This window comes from Chiloscyllium plagiosum, unplaced genomic scaffold (genome assembly GCF_037043375.1).
Source record: "Chiloscyllium plagiosum isolate Xiang-an unplaced genomic scaffold, Cpla_swu_hap1 HiC_scaffold_40, whole genome shotgun sequence".
Classification (NCBI taxonomy): Eukaryota; Metazoa; Chordata; class Chondrichthyes; order Orectolobiformes; family Hemiscylliidae; genus Chiloscyllium; species Chiloscyllium plagiosum.
This window is the reverse complement of record NW_028270178.1, coordinates 16,051,565-16,065,705: the sequence shown is the minus strand read 5'-3', so window position 1 is coordinate 16,065,705 and position 14,141 is coordinate 16,051,565.

The following is a 14,141-nucleotide window of genomic DNA, read 5'->3' as shown; positions in this document are numbered from 1 at the left end:
ATGTCCATGAATGCACATTGCCAAGGCGTTAGGGGCCGGTAAAACAAAATTCATGGAGGAATTGGAGGGCATGGGTGGTGTTCTTGGACTAAAGGGGACAGGATGGTGTCAAGGTATGCAGACATAAGTTCAGTGGGGAAGGAGAAGGCTGAGACAATGGGTCGACTGATGCATTCATGCTTGTGAATCTTGGATAGGAGGTAGAATCGAGCAGTGCCGGGTTTCCGGACTCGAATGATGGGAGATCCACAGAGGTGATGAGCTTGTGGATTGTTTGGAAGACAATGGTTTGGTTGGGTGGTGGGAGGTGAGGTCATGGTCGACTGGGTAGTCGGAGGAGGTGTCTGTGAGTTGGTGCCTGGCTTCAGTGACTACGGGGTCCATACCCCCCAAAAACCTATCCTCCCCTCCTGGCACCTTCCCCTGCCATCACAGGAATTGCAAAACCTGCGCCCACACCTCCCCACTCACCTCCATCCAAGATCCCATAGAAGCCTTCCACATCCATCAAAGTTTCACCTGCACGTCCATCAATGCCATTTATTGTATCACTTGCTCCCGATGCGGTCTCCTGTACATTGGGGAGACTGGATGCCTTCTCACAGAGTGCTTTAGGGAACATCTCCGGGACACCCACACCAATCAACCTCACCGACCCGTGGCCCAACATTTCAACTCCCCCTCCCACTCTGTCGAGGACATGCAGGTCCTGGGCATCCTACACCGCCATTCCCTTACCACCTGACACCTGGAGGAAGAACGCCTCATCTTCTGCCTCAGAACATTTCAATCCCAGGGCATCAATGTAGACTTCACCAGTTTCCTCATTCCCCTCCCCCACCTTACCCCAGTTCCAGCCTTCCAGCTCACCACCATCCTCATGACCTGTCCTACCTGCCAATCTTCCTTCCCACATGATCGCTCCACCCTCCTCTCTGACCTAACGTCGTCATCCCCACCCCATTCATCCATTGTACTCTTTTCTACCTTCTCCCAAGCTCCTCTCTGACCTATCACCTTCATTCCGACACCCATCCACTTATTGTAATCTTTCCTACCTTCTCCTTAGCCCTAACACCCTCCCATTTATCTCTCCACCCTGGAGGCATTCTGCCTTCATTCATGATGAAGGGCTTTCGCCTTCATTCATAATGACGTCGATTTTCCTGCTCCTCGGATGCTGCCTGACCTACTGTGCGTTTCCAGCACTACTCCAATTTAGCCTGGCTTCAGTGGTCTGGAGTTCGGTGTGCCAAACTAGCACTGGAAACCCCAACTGCCCACTTGTCTGCTGGTTCGACGCTGAGGTTGGATTTGGAATGGAGGAAGTGGAGGACTGCATGCTGCAAGGCCGAGCGGGTGCGTCTCTCCAACCACATGAATCAATGTGGATTTCACTACTTTCCCCATTTATCCTCCCCCCAGCTTATCCCAGTTCCAACGCTCCCCCCTCGGAAGTGTCTTGTTGAACTGTCCTACCTGTCCACCTTCCATCCCTCCTATCTGCTCCACCCTGCTTCCAACCTATCACCATCAGCCTCCACCTTCACCTACCTATCGCATTCCCAGCTCCCTTCCCCCATCCCTAACTCCCTCCCATTTATCTCTCAGTTCCCTTGCACCACAAGCCTCATTCCTGATGAAGGGCTTATGCCCGAAACATCGACTCTTCCGCTCCTCAGATGCTGCCTGACCTGCTGTGCTTTTCCAACACCACACTCTTCGACTCAGACCTCCAGCATCTGCAGTCCCCACTCGCTCCGAGCTTGGAAGCTAAGACAGACGTTGCTGGAATGTGACATTGTCTCAAGCATTCATTGTTATCAGTTTCTGGAATTTGCATTTTGATGACATTCAACGAGCTATCCCCATTTACTAACTCTGCAAAGGGAATTTTGATGATGCATTAATGCAGGTCAGTAAACAGCTTTTGAGACTTTCCCCATTGTGACAGTAATTCAGCCCCAATCTGAAACTTGGAGATATGTAAAGGAACAGAAATGAACCATCAGCTTTCTGTATTCCTGCTCCCAATGTAACATTTGACCATTCAGTTTATCTTATCTTCTATTTAACGTTCAGCAAGGATCACTTCACATTTCCCATTATTTCTGTTCTATGGCCATTTCACCAGACTCCCCATATTTAAACCATCCCCATCTAAAACTCCAGGGCAGGTAGCGAGTGGGGTTAGATACAGAGTAATGCTCCTTCTACACTGTCCCAATTGAACACTAGGAGAAAGTGAGGACTGCAGATGCTGGAGATCAGAGCTGAAAAATGTGTTACTGGAAAAGCGCAGCAGGTCAGGCAGCATCTAAGGAGCAGGAGAATCGACGTTTTGGGCATAAGCTTATGCCTGAAATGTCGATTCTCCTGCTCCTTGGATGCTGCCTGACCTGCTGCGCTTTTCCAGCAACACATTTTTCAGACCCAATTGAACACTCCCAGGATAAGAACAGCATGGTGTGAGATACAGAGTAAATCTCCCTCTACACTGCCTCCATTGAACACTCCCAGGACAGGGACAGCATAGGGTTCAGCACAAAGGGATTGGTGTGTGGGCAATCATACCTCACAAATGAGTTCGAGTTCTTTGAAGTGACCAGGAAGATTGACGAGAGCAGGTTGGTAGACGTGTTCTATATGGATTTCAGTAAGGCCTTTGATAAGGCTCCACATGGTAGGCTGCTCTGGAAGGTTAGATGGTATGGAATCCATGGGGAACTGGCAAACTGGACACACAATTGGCTTGATGGTAGGAAGCAGAGGTAATAGTGGAAGGATGTGTCTCAGGGGTCCGTGCTGGGCCCATTACTGTTTGTTATCGATATAAATCATTTGGATGGAATATACAAGGTATGATTAGCAAGTTTGCAGATGACACTAAAATAAGGGTATCATGGACAGTGAGGAAGATTCTCAGAAACTGCAGCAGGACCGTGATCAGCTGGGGAAGTGGGCCGAGAAATAGTAAGTGGAGTTCAATATCGATAAGTGTGAGGTCTTGCATTTTGGAAAGTCAAATCAAGGTAGGAGTTTCATGGTGAATGGTCGGGCCTTAAGGAGTGGTGTGGAACAAAGGGACCTTGGAGTTCGGTTTCACGGTTCTCTGAAGGGTGAGTCCCAGGTAGACAGGGCAGTGAGGAAGGCTTTTGGCACACTGGCCTTCATCAGTCAGGGCACTGAGTATAGAAGTTGGGGAGTAATGTTGCAGTTGTACATAACGTTGGTGAAGCCACACCTGGATTATTGTGTGGAGTTTCGGTCGCCTTGCTGTAGGAATGATGTTACTCAACTGGAAAGAGTGCAGAAGAAATTTACAGAGACGTTGTCAAGACTGAAGGGAATAAGTTATCAGGAGAGTTGGACAAGCTCGAACTTTTTATTTCTGTAGAGTGTAGGGGCCTGAGCGGGGTGCTCATAGCAGTGTATAAGACAATGAGAGGCATGAATAAGGTTAATGCACTCTTTTTCCTAGGTTTGGGCAAGGGAGGATTAGAGGGCAACAGTTTAAGGTTAGAGGGGAAAGAATGAAGGAGAATCTGAGGGAGTTACGTATATGGAATGAGCTGCCCATGGAACTGGGTGAGGGGGGGTGGGGTACATTAATAATATTGAAAAGGCATTTGGAAAAATCCATGGATAGGAACAGATTAGTAGAATATGGGCCAAGTGCGGGGAAATGCGGTTAGTGTGGACGGACATTTTGGTCGGCATGGACCAATATGGGCCGAAGGGCCTGTCTCTGTGCTGTAGGACTCTATGACTCTCAGTAAGAAAGAGGATTCATGAGGGGAGAGCGATGGATGTGATCGATATGGTCTTCAGTAAGTTGGTCAACGACATTTCTCAAGGTTAGATCTCAAGGAATACAGGGAGAAGTACCCATTTGGATTCAGAACTGGCTCGAAGGTAGAAGACAGAGGGTGGTGGTGGAGGGTCGTTTTTCAGTCTAGAGGCCTGTGACCAGTGGAGTGCCACAAGGATCGGTGCTAGGTCCACTGTATTTTGTCATTTATTTAAATAATTTGGATGTGAACAGAGGAGATTATAGTTGGTGACTTTGGAGATGAGATCAAAATGAAGGTGCAGTGGGACAGCGAAGAAGGTTAACTCTGAGTACAAAGACATTATGGTCAGATGGGTCCATATGCCAAGGAGTGGCAGATTGAGTTTAATTTGGATAAAAAAGGGATGATGCTGCATTCTTGGGAAGATACATCAGAGCAGGACTTGTACACATTATGGTCAGGTCCTGGGGAGCATTGCTGAACAAAGAGACCTTGGAGTTTTCGGGTTCAGAGTTCCTTGAAAGTTGAGTCACAAGTAGATAGGATAGTGAAGAAGGCGTTTAGTGTACTTTCCTTTATTGGTGAGGGCATCGAGTATAGGAGATGGCAGGCCATGCTGCGGGGATACAGGACACTGGTTGGGCCACTTCTGGAATATTGCGTGCATTTCTGGATCATGTTGCAGTCAAAAATGTGATGGGGCAGGCATTACCCAAGCAAAGGCACAAAGTTAAACACAATTTAAACTGTCTCCATCACACAACCTCACACCAGACACACACAAAGTCACAGTCCTGAACTCTCGACTGTGGGACAACAGCATCAACAGCGTCTGCATTCTGAACAGGAACTGAAGTCTTCCTCAAATTTAACACCAAGATCTTTGTTTGATTCTCTGTGTACTGTTTTCATTCTCTGCTAGCTTCCGGGTTCTGAACATTCACATGGACAGATGCCCTAACTCCATGGGCTATATCATGTTCCAAACACAGCATCTGATTTCATTCTGGTGTGACACAGGAGCCCCTCAGTGTCATGGGAAATGTCAGTCTCTCTCACGTACAATCTCACAATCATTATGTTGTACACAATCTCTCTCTCTCTCTGTCTCTCTCCCATGCATAATCTATCCCTCTCTATAGCTCGTTCTTGAGTCTGAATGAGATAAGAGGAAAATGGATAATGGAATTGAGCATAATGATCACAATCACTCTCATATACACTTGTTCTCTGCCTTGCACACACTTTTTCACAAGTGCACATCTGTGTGTGTGTCGGGGGGGGGGGGGGGGGGGGGGGTGCGGAGAGAGACCGTGTGTATGTGTGAATGACTATGTATGTGACAGAGTTACCGTGTTTGTGCACCTTTCTGTGAGAATGACTGTTTGCATGTGTGATTACCTGTGTCCAAAATTGTTTGTTTGATTCTCTCTGTTCTGTTCTGATTCCCTGTTAGATTGCTGCTTCTGAACCAGTGTCAGTGAATCTCTCTCACGTACAAACTCTCTCTCTTTCTGTCTCATTTGCGGTCTCACTGTTTCTCTCTCTCATGTAAAATCTCACAATTTCTTTTTCCCTCCCATGTACAATCTCCCTATCTCCCTCTCAGCATCTGTCTCATACATAATGTCAATCTCCCTTCCTTTCTCAAACGCTATCTCATACTCTCTCTACACAGTTTAACCAACTTTCTCATCAACAATCTCTCTTTCTCTTACACAATCTATCTCTCTCTCCCTCCCGTGCACCATCTCAGTATTGCTCTCTCTCATACGCAATCTCTCTCTGTCTGTCTTATATCAATCTATCGCTCTCTCTCCCCTCTCTCACATCTAATCTATTGATCTCTCTTTCTCATGCACCATCACACCATCACTCTCTCCCATACACAATCTATCTCTTGTTCTCTCTCTCCCTCACTCTCTCTCTCAATCTCTCTCTCACACACTCACACATACAAACCCGGCTTTTTTCTTGTGTCTCAGTGAACCAAGGGACGTCAGCGGAGGATGGGAGGGTGGAATCGAGCTCATTGATCATTAATTGTCTGTATGAAGTTTACATATTCTCCTTGTGTTGTGTGGGTGGATTCCTCTGGGTGCCCCGGTTTCCTCCCACAGTCCAGCAATGAATGGGTTGGGTGGATTAGCCATGGGAAATTGCCCATAGTGTGTCCGGTGACATGCAGGTTGGATGGGCTAGCCATGTGAAATTCAGGGAGATGGGGTCTGTCTTGGATGCCATTCGGAGGGATGGTATGGAATGAAAGGCCGAACGGCCTCTCGCACAGTGCAGAGATTCTGCGATGCCGTTTTCCTTTCTCATTTGGTTTCGTTTTTCATAGACATACCATTCCAATTTCAGTTACAATCCCCCATTTATTTTCCATTCCTCGTTCAGCTCCCCTTCCTCATGGGGTCGTTATGCCCTACCAATTATCTATTCCTCATTGTGTTCCCATTCTCCGGTCTGTTTCCATTTGTGATGAACATGTTTGAAAACAGATCAATTGTATCACTTGGTACAACACCCTTTATTGGTCAGACCCATTGTGTACAGGAGTTAGGAGATCATACTGAGGCTGAAAAGAACATTTACGAGGCCACTTTTAGGAATATTGTGTGCAATTTTGCCCTCCCTACTGTGGAAGGGTGATGTGAAACTTGAAAGGGTTCAGAAAAGATTTATGAGGATGATGCCAGGATTGGAAGGTTTGAGCTAGAGGGGGAGGCTGAATAGGCTGCGGTTGTTTTCCCTGGAGTGTCAGAGGCTCGGGGTGACCTTACAGAGTTTTATAAAATCATGAGGGACATGGGGTGCATAAACAAGGTCTCTTTCCCTGGGATGCTGGAGTCCAGAAATCGAGGGTACAATTTTAGGGTGAGATAGTTAAAAATTAAAAGGGAGCAAAGGGGCAATTTTTTCATGCAAGGAGTGGTGCGTGTACGGAACTAGCTGCCAGAGAAAATAATGGAGGCAGGTACAATTACAGCATTTAAAAGGTATGTAGATGGGAAAATGAGCAGGAAGGGGTTAGAGAGATTCGGGCCGAGTGCTGGCAAGTGGGAGTGGAATAATTTAGGATACATGGCCAGCATGGACGAATTAGGCCGAAGGGTCTGTTTTCGTGTAATACAGCTCTATCACTCTAGTAAGCTTGCTGAGCGTGAATCTTATCCAAATGAGGGGAAATCTGTTCTCCCACTAAACACGGTTTATTTCCGGTTTAACACCTGATGGATTAAACAAATGAAGAGGGAGTGCAGCCTGACGTGGAACATGTAACAAAGTTCACTTCAGTGAAACAACAGCTGACCATCTGATATTGCAGCTTGGCACATTGTATCTGTTTCCCATCAAATCCCGAAAGTCTCCCCCACATATCATTGGAACAACCTCAGCAACAACAGCTAGAAGCAGTAAATGATGAGAATTCTCCAATGAACAAAACCAATATTGAACAGTCTCACCACCCAGTCAGACAGTCTTATAATTAAGGACCATACCTCAGAGTCAATATGACAATTTGTTTCGGGATCTGGAACTTGCTTTCTCTTTACTGTAAATGCATTATCACAGAGTGATCATGAAAATAAATCACATTTTTTACAGTTTAAACAAATAATCACAAGTTTTGCACAGACAAAGAAAGAGAGAACAATCTACGGTGTATATATCCATCCCCATATCCACTCGCAGCTTTTTTTGTATTTATGTGGACTGGGAGCAGGGACTGCAGTTCACAAGTAATACAATGAACAGAAGGATTTTCTTTATATATTTCAATTGATTTCCATTGAAGATTATGAAGCAGTATGCTCTCAACCCACTAGAGGGCTGACTATTGGGAACTGCGCATGGAGCAATTCAGACAGACTCACAGCAATGTGTTCTCAATCCACGACAGGGCAGACTGTTGCAAACTCCACGTGGAGCAGTCAAACCGACTTACAGCAATGTGCTCTCAATCCAATAGAGGGCAGACTACTGTGAACTCCACATGGAGCAGTCAAACAGACTTACCATAGAATGAAAGGCTAAGCAAACCACACTCTTGCAAAGATCATCACGACATTAGATTTAATGTTTCCTTTGAAAAGAAGTTGTGATATTTTTGTAAAGATAACAACGGTGGGAAGATTTCAAAATCCTTAAGGTAGGAATCTAAACTGAACCAAATTGAAATTAGGTGAAATTATAGACTGAGAACAGGATATCTTTTGCAAACATTAGTTTAACTCAGCACGTATGATGAAATATCAAGGAAACTTTAATCTGGCAGAAATCAGGATCAAGGGCTATCCTTGAAACGTCGACTCTCTTGCTCCACAGATGCTGCCTCGCTTGCTGTGCCTTTTGCAGTGCTACACTTAATTGATTCCATTAATGAGTGTTATTATAAGGCAAAGCAGTAACAGTTCCTACTATTTCACATCTTAATGAATCTCAATGTGGTGGGAAGATGCAATGATCATGAATACAGAAATCTGAAACAAAATGTAATTCGATAAAATTACAGATTTACATGAGAATGTGTTCAACAGGCATTCATTTAACGCAAAACTAGTTTGACATGCGAATGCTACTTGATTCATGAACAAAAATGCTCTAGAAAATGATTGGAGGTGACATTAAGAGGAAAGAAACGTAATATTTGCATATCAAGACTGTGGCAGACCTAAAGCAGTGGAGAATGTTAAAATGCAGGAAGAAATTGTATCGAATCATAAAATCATAAGGCAGAATATTGTAGTTGAGTGCTGTGTGCACTTTGTGTATCACAAATGGATAGAGAATTTTGTGGTTTGACTCAGTTTCCTATTCACTACAGTGTGCGCTGCCTACAAGATAGACCAAGGGTTCTTAAGACACCTTGGAAACTAAAACAACGATCATCTAGAAGGACAAGGACAGTAGATACATGGGAATACCATTGACTGCAAGTTTCCTTCCAAGTCACTCATCATCCTGCCCGAAAGATATAACACAGTTCCTTCAGGTTTGTCAGGGAGCAGACAGAGTAAAAGCTCAAGACTGTGTGCTGAAAAAGCACAGCAGGTCAGGCAGCATCCGACGAGCAGGAGAATCGACTTTTCAGCAAGAATCCTTCATCAGGTATGAGGCTTGAGAGATAAGATTTATCTGTCCACACCCTCGGCTCACAAACCTCATTCCTGATGGAGGGCTCTTGTCTGAAACATAGATTCTCCTTCTCGGATGCTGTCTGACCTGCTGTGCTTTTCCAGCACACCACTTTCGACTCTAATCTCCAGCATCTGCTGTCCTCACTTTCTGCCAGATTGGAAGCTCAAAACCTTCCTGCTTGGATTCTGCCACAATGAAGTTCTGACTGGCAGCTGTCCTTTCTAAAGAAAAGGGAGCAATGAGGAGATGTTGTTTATTGCATCTGCTTGAAGGACTAATTCAATTTGTCATCTCCTTTGTACGGATATCTCCACATTCTATTTAAAATTGCAGCCACTTTACCAGTTAAAGCAAGAAACATTCCTCACTGCTAGACAATGATTTTCCCAAAATTTTTACCATACACAAACAGAACTATTTTGGTCCTTACCAAACCGTACTTGTATAACTTTTCCATCAATTGCCCTTGACCAGTAAATTACCGTGTCCGTTTTGACTTACTTGTGGGATGTGTACAGTGCTGGCTGTCCAGCATTGATCACCCATCCTTAGTCGTAATTTCCAATTGAATATTTTGCAAGTAAATCGTTTTAAGGGCAGTGCGAACCACAACTGCAAGAAATATTTCTTTTTTTATAAGATGTGGGAATCACTGACCAGCCCAGCATATAATTTCCCTTTGGTAAGTTAACTTTCTGCTGTATTATCATAAGTCTCTAATTATATGTAGACCAGACAAGGGTGTTTAGATTAGATTAGATTACTTCCAGTGTGGAAACAGGCCCTTCGGCCCAACAAGTCCACACCGCCCCGCCGAAGCGCAACCCACCCATACCCCTACATTTACCCCTTACCTAACACTACGGACAATTTAGTATGGCCAATTCACCTGACCTGCACATCTTTGGACTGTGGGAGGAAACCAGAGCACCCGGAGGAAACCCACGCTGACACGGGGAGAACGTGCAAACTCCCCACAGTCAGTTGCCTGAGGCGGGAATTGAACCCGGGTCTCTAGCACTGTGAGGCAGCAGTGCTAACCACTGGGCCACCGTGCCGCCCGTGTTGTTAGGACTCAATGTTCTGAGTTATAGGGAGAGTTTGGTCAAGCAAGGTCTTCTTTTCTTTAGAGCGTATGAGACTGTGGGGAAACCTTCTAGAAGTGCATAAGATCAAGAGAGGTATGGATGGGGTGAAAGTGCTCAGTCCTTTTCCCAGGTTTGGTGAATCGAGGATTGGATGACATCCGTTTATGTTTAGAGAGAAAAGAATAAAAGGGAACCTGAGGGGGAACTTTTTTTAAGCAGAGGTGATACACTTTTGGAATGAACTGCCAGCAGAAGTGGTTGTGGCGTGTAGAATAACATTTCCAAGGATATATGGACAAATACATGGATAGGAAAGGATTAGAAGGATATGGGCCAAGTGCAGGGAAATCCAATTATTTTCGTGGACAATATCATTGTGGATGGACATTTCGGTCAGCATGGACCAGTTTGAGTCCAAGGACATGTCGCAGTGCTGTAAGACTCTGTAACTCTGCTTTTATCAACAGTCAAGGACGACAATTTTCCTTCCTTGAAGGACATTCATGGGGCATGATATATTTTGTTTTCAGACTGCATTCCAGTCCATGAACAACAACTGCTGGTCCCCGTTATACTGTTAATTTCAGGGTTAAAAAGTTGAATGAATGTACGTTCACTAAATAGACAGTGTTTTCTAAGTATTGAAGTACAAATAAAGTGCAGGGTCAGCTGCCTGAATGGAAAGTCTGGGAATTGGGTGGTTTCCAAATACATACATTTGGTTAAATGGCTGTGAAATGGATACCTGAGTTTTGGTTGCTGTTTTGATAACAATCCGTATGTAAAGATTTGTTTACGTTATGCCCAGGATACTAAAACCAAATAGAGTTAGAATTTATTGTTTTGACAACATCAAAACAATGAGATAGTACAATGTCCGCTGTATTAAGAAACGTGGGCATTTTAAAAAGCAATCAGAAAGCAACTGCCATTGACCAGTCGTGCGACAGCCGTAGAGCTGTCGAGCGAACTGCCCTTCCAATATCTTGCCCTCAAAAGAAATTAGAAAACACTCACTATCAAAATTACCTTTTCATGTAAAACATATTTACAGTAAGAAGACAGAAGATGAACCTAAGAGATCAGCAGATGGAAGATTGAAGACAGCGGGCAAGACAGAGACTATGTGAAATCGAGATGAAGTTAATGTAATATTAAATAAGTGTGTTATTGGAACAGTATTTTTATAGCGTTCAGATCAGATAGTCAAAAACAAGGAGGAGTTGGATTTGTTCATTGTTGTTGTTTACTGTTCACTATTAGAGTTAGGATAATAATTTGACTTTTGTTTCCTTTAAGCAGTGGAAATTAGGAGTTCTGTCTCACTCACATTTTAAAAGTTTACGAGGTGAGTTGAGCTTTTCTGGGTGACAGAGGTTGGACCTCCCGCATCGTAACACCAGGTTTTTAGTGAGTTCATATTTCACAATGTGCCGTGGAGTGATTTTGATCCAAGTCCCAAAACGATGCCGTCGGGACCTGAACTGAACATAAAGCATAGAACATTATAGTGCAGTACAAGGCCTTCGGTCCTTGATGTTGTGCTGAATTTGGAACCAATCTGAAACCTATCTATTCTACAATATTTCGTTTTCATACATATGTTTATCCAACAACCATTTAAATGCCATTAAATTTGGCGAGTCCAGTACACTTGCAGGCAGGGCATTCCACACCTTTACTATCTCTGAGAAAAGAAACTACCTCTGAAACCTGTCCTATATCTACCACTCCTCAATTTAAAGCCATCCGAGGAAAAAGACTCTCACTGTCCACCCTGTCAAACCCTCCCATTGTCTTATATGTCTCAATTAAGTCACCTCTCAACCTCGCATGAAAACAGCCTCAATCCCTCAGCCTTTCCTCGTAAGGTCTTCCCTCCACACAAGGCACCATCAGAGTAAATCATCTCTGAACTCTTTCCAAAGCTTCCACATCCTTCCTATAATGTGGTGACCAGAACTGTAAGCAGTACTTCAAGTGTGGCCACACCAGAGTTTTATCCAGCTGCAACGTGATCCCATGGTCTAGAAACTTAATCCGTCTACCAATAAAAGCTCACGCAGCATGCCTTTTTTTTCACCACCTTATCAACTTGGGTGACAGCTTTCAGGGATCTATGTACATGGGCACTGAGATCTTTTTGCTCATCTACACTACTAAGAATCTTACCATTAGTCCAGTACCCTTTATTCCTGTTGCTCCTTCCAAAGTGAATCACCTCCGAATTTTCCACCTTAAAACTCCATTTGCCTCCTCTTATCCCAACTCTGCAGTTTGTCTCTACTGTAACCTGAAATATTCTTTGGCAAAGTCCACAATGCAACCAATCCGCAATTTTAATGACCCATCCTTCTACGTCCTCATCCAAGTCATTTATATATAAAAAAACAGCAGTGGACCCAGAATAGATCCTTGCGTTACACCATCAGGGGCTGAATTCCAGGATGATCATTTCCCATCAACCACCACCCTCTGCCATCTTTCACTTAGCCAAATTCTGATCTAAACTGCCAAATCCCCCTCAATCCCATGTTTGTGCAATAGCTTACTGTGGTGAAACTCATCAAGCATATTTCTGAAATCCATAAACACCACATCAACCACTTCACTTTCATCTACTTCCTTGGTCACCTTCTCAAAAAATCAACAAGTTTAATGAGGCACGACCTACTCTTCACAAAACTGGCTGAATACGCCAAATCAACTTATTCCTTTTTAGATCATAATAAATCGTATCTCTTATAGACTTTTCCAACACTTTACTCACAACCAATGTAAGGCTCACTGGTGTATACTTACCAGGGTTGTCTCTACTCCCCTTCTTGGTCAATGTGCTACCCTCCAGTCTTCTGGCACTATTGCTGTAGACGATGACAACATAAAGATCAACGCCAAAGGCTCTGCAATCTCCTTCCTGGCTTCCTTGAGAATCCTAGGATAAATCTCATCTGGCCCAAGGGACATATCTATGTTTGCAGTTTCAGAATTGCCAACACATCTTCCATGTTAACCTCAATCCCGTTTACTCGAGTAACCTGTGTTTCAGTATTCTCCTCGACAGCATTGTCTCTTTCCAATGTAAATACCGACAAAAAAAATCATTTAGTGTCTCCCCTCTCGCCTTGGACTCCACACTCAAATTCCTGCTATTGTCCTTGATTGGCACTAATCTTACTTTTGTCATTGCTTATTCCAGACATACCTATACAAATCTTTAAGGTTTTGTTGATCCCGTCTGCAAACTACTCTCATATCCTCCCCACCCCCACCCCCGGTTCTTCTTAGATCTACCTTTAGGTCTGTCCTGGCTAGCTTGTAACGCTCAAGCACCCAAACGGAACCTTCACATCTCATCCGAACATAAGACTTTATCTTCCTCTTGACGAGAGATTAAACTTCTTTAGTAAACCATGTCTCCCTCACTGCACGACTTCTTTCCTCCCTTACATGTGCATACTTATCAAGCACACACATCAACTGAACCTTGATTAAGCTCCACATTTCAGTTGTGCCCATCCCCTGCAGTTTCCTTCCCCATCCTATGCTTCCTAAACCTTGCCTAACTACATCAAAATTGACTTTGTCCAGCTTTATATCTTGCCCTGCAGTATATACTACCCCTTTCCAATGCTAAAGTAAACATAACCGAATTGTGGTCATTATTATCAAATCCAACACCTGGTCAGGTTGATTAACAATTACAAAATCTAATGTGACTTCGTCCCTTGTTGGCCTGTCTACATATTGTAACAGGAAACTGTACTGCACACATGGACAAAAACTGGCACATCTAATGAAATCGAACTTTAGCATTTCCAGTCATTGTTTGGAAAGTTCTTCCCCCATAACAACAACCCTGTTACTCTCACTCCAATCCAGAATCATCTTTATTATCCTTCCCTTGACATCTGTGAAACTATTCAGAGGCTTATGGAAAACTGCCAACAGGGTGACCTCTCCTTTCGTGTTTCTAACATCAGCCCATACTACCTGAGTAGACTAGTCCTCAAGCATCCTATCTGCTCCCGTAATATAGTCCTTGACGAACAATGCTACACCTCCCCTCTTTTACCATCTTCTCTATTCTTACAGAAACATCTGAGTCCCAGAA